Genomic DNA, 7961 nt, shown 5'->3' on the forward strand with positions numbered 1-7961 from the left:
CCTGGGGACCAAAGTGGAGGAATTCAGGGCTGGGGCTAGCACAGGCGTGTCCTCCCAGCCAAGATGTTTCCCTGCTGCATATTTCTGGTGGTATGTCAAGTGGCTCCATCTGGCTGGTGAAGAGGGGGCAGAAAGAGCAAATGGGGGCCAGATTTCCATGGGGAAGGTGCCATCTTCTCGGTGACTCAGGGAGAGCTTTGGGAAGAGCCATTATGGGACCAGACTAGACTCTGACTCTGGATCTCAGGCATCCTTGGTGTCCAACATAGACACAACCTGTCACAAGGACTGTGTGCACCTCTTGAGGCCGGAAACTGGCACTGTCTCACCCACAGATTCAGCCGACAGCTTCCAGGCAGCAGCTGATGCTGAGAGAAGTGGGCCTGGTTCCCTCCTCATCCTCCCTGAAACCTGTGCATCCCCGTCATGGCCCCTACAGGTGGCTTGGGAAACTGGTGCTCGGTAGAAAGATGACAGTCTTTGAGTCCGGTTGAGCTTCAGCATCCAATGAGATGACAGGTCCGATGGTACAGTTATGGGTCTTACCGGGAGCCACTGTTGGGCCCTCCATAATTGATACTCCATGAGCTCTGGAATCCCGATATATCCTGTGGCTAGGGCCGCACTGTGTGCCTCCCTCAATGAGATTCAGCCCCCAGCGCCCGAGGAGGTGATGTTAGAGACAGGGTCTTAGGAAGAGACAGTCAGAAAGAGGTAGTTAAATAGATCAGGTCCTTATAGGAAGGGGTCAGGACACCAACCAATACAACCTTATGAGGACAGGGACAAGGTGGTCTCTACCGCAAGGAATAGGGTCTTGGCCATGCCTAGATCTTGAAATTGGGGCCTGCGGGAAGCCACATAATGCCATTACAAGATGGCGCTGGCTACCGCTGGACACTGCCCGCAAGCCCTGGTAAACAACCAATGTGCACATGTGCAAAAGGGTTTTCACACCAAGTCACAGCTCATCCCGGAGCATGCAAATGAGGGACTGAAAGCAACACCAATCAGGTATGGCCACGCCCACTCCTAAGCCTATTTAACCAGGGCCAGTTTCGGGGCTCGGGATCTTTCGCCTTCGCAATCAAACTCTCCCAATAAACGTGTGCAGAAGAATCCTGTTGTGGCGTCTTCCTTGCTGGCGAGTCGGGCGTCCACAGGGGCCTGCAGAGTAAGGCAGTAGAATCTGTCATTTAACCACGCACTCAGACTCGGGTGTTTGTGGTGTTGCCAGATAACTGAGTAACGCGGTAGTGAGCGGAGGAGAATGGTCTGGCCATCAGAGCCTCTGGCGATTACCATGGGTCTCAGTGACATCAGTCAGGTCCCCTCCGTCCTTGAGATCCCAGATGGGATGCTACTGAGCAGTGGAAGCCTGTCCAACGTGTGTGAGGCCCTGGGGTCCATTCCCAGCAATGCAAAACCAAGAAGCAGCTTGAGACATAGGCTTGTTCACGGTGACATCATCCTGCTCACAAAAACCACTGGGGAGATGGGATACATGGATACAGTTTGCACCCTCTCAAACCAGAAGGACCTACCAACTACACATGGAGGTGAAAGGGTACTTACTGCATAGACTCCCAAGTGGCTGCTGGCCCCCAACTCACCCTTTATCTCATGTATTTTAAACACTTGAGGATGGTCGACCCAGAGGAACAGGTTTAGTCCAGGCACAGGGGAAACAGTATGGACCCCATAATAGCATCCTGGGGAGGAGAGGGTAGTGGGATTTTTTTGCAAAGGGGAGGGGGAAGCTTTCTTTCTCAAACACCACCATAACAGACACATCGAGAGTGTTCAATAGATTGTCTCCACGAGGCCACTCCCATCCTGGCTCACACTGTCTTCTGTCTGCCAGTATCATGGGCATTGTGAAGGTAGCAACAGTGACTCTCTCCCCATCCCATGTCCCTGCCCTCTACACAAGGGTCCATGACAGAAAGATACTGGGAAGCAAACACTGGGCAATAATACCCTACTATGTGCTAACTCATATTCAGTGCACAGCGTGGCTAGGCTCACTGTACAGATTCACAGATGGAGTCCAGAGGGACAAGTAATCCACTCAAGGTAATCACTCAAAGCAGTCAGAACTTGTGTGTATGAACCCCTGGCTTTCTGGCTCTCAGTACCTGTCTGCTGAGGGACTGGGTATGAGGCTGTGATCCTGAATAACTCCGGGGCCTATGCAAGTCCCTTAATCTTACCTGCTAATTGGGCCTCTGTCTGTCTCCACCAGAGCCTCCTCAGGGCGCTGTAGGGGAAAGTTGACAGGAATTGGTAACACACAGACAAGATGTCCAGTCGTATGAGTGGCAGACTTTGAAGCAGAGAGGGTGGTGGCCATGAAAGTCTACTAGTGACTTAGGAGCTGGGAACACAGCGTATGAATGACAAAAGCAAGCTCAGACTACCGAACATGATGGCTTTTGGCTCCTTTGGTCCCTCTGCAGTCCCAGAGTTGGTTCAAGGGATCCCCGATGGGGCCATGTACATATTAGCAAGCCCGAGTGCCCCGAGGGCCAGTCACACTCATTTCCAAGCTGTGAGGTCATGGTGACCATACCCTGTCCCTCTGCTCAGGAGAGTCCTGGCCCTGATGGCTTCCAGGTCTCCAGAAGGAAAGAGCCTCTCTCCCTGGATCTGGGATGCTGGTGGGTGAAGGATTCCCTGTGAGTGAGAGATTTTTCCATTCGGGTGATGATGTGGCCTGGGTGGTGCCCAGAGCCTTCCCAGGGCATTCCAGGAATCCCACCCTGGCACTCCCAGTCTGACAAGGCTGGAATCAGGGCTAGAACCAGCTGGCTCTGAGCTGACCCACGGAGAGTACCAGAAAAGGCCATAGCCCTGATGCAACCCTCCCATTTCACAGATGTAAAGGTCAAGGCCTTGGACCTGCCTCCTGCCCATCATCCCCATCCTTTCCCCTCTTGTCATATGTAAGATGAGACCACCTGTACCCTACCTCCTGATACTGGGGACTCACTTAGCCCCGAGAACAGGAACGTTGGGTGTGGAGAAAAGGCCCTGCCAGGTCAGCATGGGAAGCCAAAGCTGAGGGTCCATAGCAGAGGCAAGGATGCTCTCAGGATACCCATCTCCAGCCCAGGCTCCCTGAGCCACACTGGGTCTGGTCCTCTTTCCCAGGGAGTTTTGGCTTACACATACAAGCTGAAGCCTTCAGTTGTCTATGAAGCCCTTCATCATTGGTCCAGGTCCTGTTCAGGAAGGTTTCTTTGCCTTGAGACCTTCTGTGTGGCAGTGTGACTATCTCTCAGCACCACGGAAGGACACAGTGTGACTAGGCAAGCTAGGGTGGGGGACTCTGAGTTCATCCAGAGAAGACACCCTGTAGGACTGGCCCTTCCGAGTTCTCTGCCTGCTGTGGCCCCGGCAGAAGCCACAGCCAGTAGGCTACCAAGGATGGTCAGCAGTGGTCATGGGCTGGGCTCAGCCTCTGGTCCAGCTAAACCATGGTGAGGCTAGAGGAAAGGCCACATCTGAAGCAGGTTCTGGGAGCCATGTAAGAGGGCAGGGGCAGCTCCTTAAGAGCTAGACAAATGCCCTGGTGGCCAGGAGCTAGGCTGTGCTAGAAGCCACTAGACAAAGGGACTCTGTGCAGTCTTTAACCGGTGTAGATTTGGAAAAAGTCAGCAAATCCTGGATAAGGGGGACATTGGTCACCAGGGGCCAGCAGAGGAGGTCACCAGGGAAAAAAAGGTGGAAGAGAAGCAAGCCACACCTAGATCTTATTGCCTTCCTGAGCCCATGATGGAGGTTCCAGGGAAAGACGGACTCTGGGAGTGAGAGGGCAGGCAGAGTGTCTGGAATAGCGAAGTTCACCTATGGCGGCCTTCACCCCACCCTGGGCTGCTATGAGGAAGGTGACCACGTTGAAGCAGAAACTTAAGGGTTCTTTGGAAAGTCAGCCGTGTCGGATGGTGTTTTGCCTAAGCAGACTCATGAAGGAAGGAATGTTTGACTGAAGCACAGACGCAGGATGTTCTTCTAATGCAAGCACGTGAAAGGACACGTGAGGAAGGATTCTTCGATAACAACATGCATGTCTTGGTCCACCTTACATTGCATAGTTGAGCTCCATTTGTTGCGACTCCATAAAGAGAAACGCACCAAAAATCTCCTGGTGGTGTGCTGCTGCTGCTGCTTGTTGCTTCTGCAGACTTGGGTTGATTGGCAGAGTGATGTCAGCTGAGACAGACGCATGTGCTGAGACAAGACACACGGTGAGGCAAGACCCCTGGAGGGCTCAAGATGTTTGGAGAGAGTATGAATAGGACTCAACTGACTGTGAGAGGAGCTTGCTGGTAGAGCTAGCTCTGTGAGGCTTCTTGTTCTTGCATCCTTGCTGAGCTTCCCTTTGTTGAGAGAGGAGCAGCAGAGAACTTCTCCTGGGGTCCCTGCTGGTCCAACTCCCTCCTGCTGACGTGTGCCAATTTGGCTGAGGCCTGGCTGTTCCTGCTAGGTCATACCACTGCTGCCGCTATCCCGACCTACTGAACTGGACTGCTGGGACATCTGTGAAGTTTTTCTGAGTAGAATTGAGCCACCACTGCTGATTTCCTGACAATACAGATGGGACTTGCTCCAAAGAACAATTTCTAAACCGGTCTACTTCCCCCCGTATTCTTTTTTCCCCACTACCTCTGGTGGATGGTGAGCTAGAAGGGAGGTTAAAATATTTAAGAACCCTCATTAAAAGTAGGCTTTGAAAACAATTAAAGTTACACTAGGTTGTGGGATAGAGCCTTTTGAGGATTGGGTCCCCCAGCACAAGAAGGGCTAGCAGGGGAATGAGCTGGTGACCTTCTGTGAGCTGGCAATGTATCCTCCTGCTCATGGTAGCTACCCACTGCCACAGCCTGGAGCACAGAGGGACCATGCCAGTCAGGTATGGGGAGTGGAGACCCACCCCGGATCCCCAGAAAGGCAGCCAAGACAGAGCCAGCCCTGTCCCAGGAGACCCAGAGCCCACATTAACCATGGGGCTGGCTCTCAGGGTCAGCTGTAGTTGGCAGTGCCATCCTAGCACAGAGTGACTCTTCTTTACCACCCAAGTGTCACTCACTTCTTGAAGCTGTGCCTTTATAAAAGGCCTTTCCATCTAAGCCAGGAACATTGAAAAGAGGCTCTGGTCTTCAAAAGCTTTTTGAAGCAAATACATCTTTTCATAACATGAATAACAGTTTGAAGAAGCCAAATCTGGGCTGCAGCTCTGATCTATCCTTAGGTTCCTTACACAAGGGAGGGAATGGCTATTCACACACACACATGTGCACACACACATACACGTACTTATGTCCATGTACACATGCACAATATGCTCACATGTGTACACATGCACACAGACACACATATGTTCAAAACCATGCTAATTCATGCATACACATGCCTGTGTGTGTGCATACACATATACATACACATACACATACACATACATGTCACATATGCTCATACACTTACACATACATTGACATGCACACAGAAACATGTATGTACATGTGCACACAAACATGTTCACACGCAGATACCCACATACTTACTAATGCTTATCTGAGTCACTAGCAACAAATTGCCTACTAACTGAAGCACGGCATTGGGAGAACAGCACATAGTGACCTACACCAGCCCAAGCAGAGAATCTTAGAGCTGAGACCCAGAGGGTGGTCCCAGAGGGACCAGCTGGTTGGTAGTAGGGCTGGCCTTGGGAAAGCCTGTGCAAAGGCCCTGAGGCAGGATCTTGGGATGTAACTGAAACAGAGAAAGTCTCAGGGTAGCCCACACAAGTCTGGGAGGGCTTTATAAATTCCATTGAGATGTTTGGTTTTTTCCTGAGAGTCAGGATCCCTTGAAGATTTCTTGTGGGAATGTCACCAGGCTCCTGGGCTCTTGATTACCATTACCCTGGTATCTGGAAGCATTTGGAGCCTTTCTCCAGCACCATCCAAACCAGATGCCTTGGGCAGCATTAACAAAGTGTTGATGCTTGAACATCAGGAACCAGTTTCCTGCTTGAGAGAGGGAATGGACTGCAGCTGCCCCTGCCAAGGACAACTGTGAGTATGGGACCCTGCGAGGTAACCTTGGGGAAAGTGACCTGGCTGATTCTGGGGGAATTGGCTAGAGCTGGGGTCCCAGTGCAGGATCCTATGGGGAAGGTGTGACCGTTCCTCGGTGTTCACATGTGACAGCACACTTCCTCTGGCTCACTTGTGATTAACAACCAGGCTCTTGTATGAGGTGGCCAGTGTTCCAAGACCATCTGGGAGCTCAGCGTGTGAACGTGCTTGGTGTCCCCATTTCCTGTCTGCTGCTGTGACAAATGCTACAGACAAAACTACTTAAGAGGAAGAGATGGCTCACACGGCTTTCATTTCCAAGCCATTGTTCATCATTGAGGGAAGTCAAAGGAGGAACTCAAGGCAGTCCTGCTTGCCACCCACACAGCACTACCTCCAACCAATGGACTCACTTGGTAGCCAAAATAGTGTGGTGGTAACCACAGAGGAGCTTCTGGCTAGGTTCCTTATACAGTGCAGAAACGCCTGCCTAGGGAATGTTGCTACCCATAGTAGGCTATGCCCTCCTTCGTCAATTAGCAGTTGAGACAATCTTCCACAGACACACCCACAGGCTAGTCTGATCTGCACCACCTCTCAACTGTGACTCCCTTCTCAGTGGCTTTAGGTTGTGTTACACTGACAGTTACACAGCTAATGAAGGGACAGGCAGAGAATTGAGCAACACAGGGCCATTGCTGCTGCTTCGGTCTAAAAGGAATAGGAAGATTTCTCCCTGGCTTCTTTGAAGGGAACCAACTCTGCTGATACCTTGATCTTGATTTCTGTGTCCAACACCATGTAACACTGAAAATTTGTCATTTCTAGCCTCAGGTTTGAGGTCCATCTGTGCCATCTCTGACAAGAGACCTCCACCCGGAGGACTCCAGTTGTCTACCAGATGACTGGCATGAGCTCCCACCTGCCTCAGGGAGCCCTCAATCTTATGCCTTTCCTACTAGAAATGTCTCACCAAGAGATGGTGATCATGTGACCAGCTTAGCCAATCAGAGGCTCACCAGAGCTTTGCCTGGAGGCGAAGAAACAGGAGCCATGGGTCCTGGAGGAGATGACACCATCAGTGGACAGTGCCCAAAAGACATTCAGGGGCCCAATAGCCAGATCTGCCTAGGTCTTAGGCCACCAGGAGCCACCACAGGGTTCCTGTTCCCTTCCTGCCTGGGAGCTAGGATTGCTGCCTGACACTTCCTAAGTGTATTGGGGCTGGAGAGATAAATCAGTGTTTCAAATTACTAACTGTTCTTGCAGAGGTTCAATTCCTAGCACCCATATCATGGCTCACAACCATCTATAACTCCAGTTCCAAGGGATCTAATATGCTCTTAGACCCTCCACAGCAACAAGCATACACATGGTACACAGACATGTATACAGGCAGACACTTACACATAAAATAAAATAAACTTTTTTTTAAAGAGATAGATAAAGATATAATGTTTTTTAAAGGCTAAAAAAAATGGTTTTATCTGTAAGCATCCCCTGATGCCGCCTTTACCTGGACTTTGTCCACCCATGATAGATACAGAGGTCTGTATGTGACCTATTTTGTGTTCCATGCAGCCCCCAGAGAGTATACCATTGCCACCACCAGAGGAGGGGAACTGAGGGTACCCACCCAGGGTGTGTATCCCAACTGTTGTTGAGTGGATTCAGTTCCTGACGATAGTTGCCCCCTTCCCCTGTTGCCTCCAGCCTACCTCCTCCTTCCACACCCTTCAGAAACAGAAGTTCTGAGCATGACCATTGTGAGGACTGGGGGTACCATGGAGATGGAACAGCAGTGGGATGGGATGGAGATGGGATGAAGATGGGTGGGATGAGATGAAGATGATAGAGATGGGATGGGGATGATGGAGA

Source organism: Mus pahari, chromosome 17 (genome assembly GCF_900095145.1).
Source record: "Mus pahari chromosome 17, PAHARI_EIJ_v1.1, whole genome shotgun sequence".
NCBI lineage: Eukaryota > Metazoa > Chordata > Mammalia > Rodentia > Muridae > Mus > Mus pahari.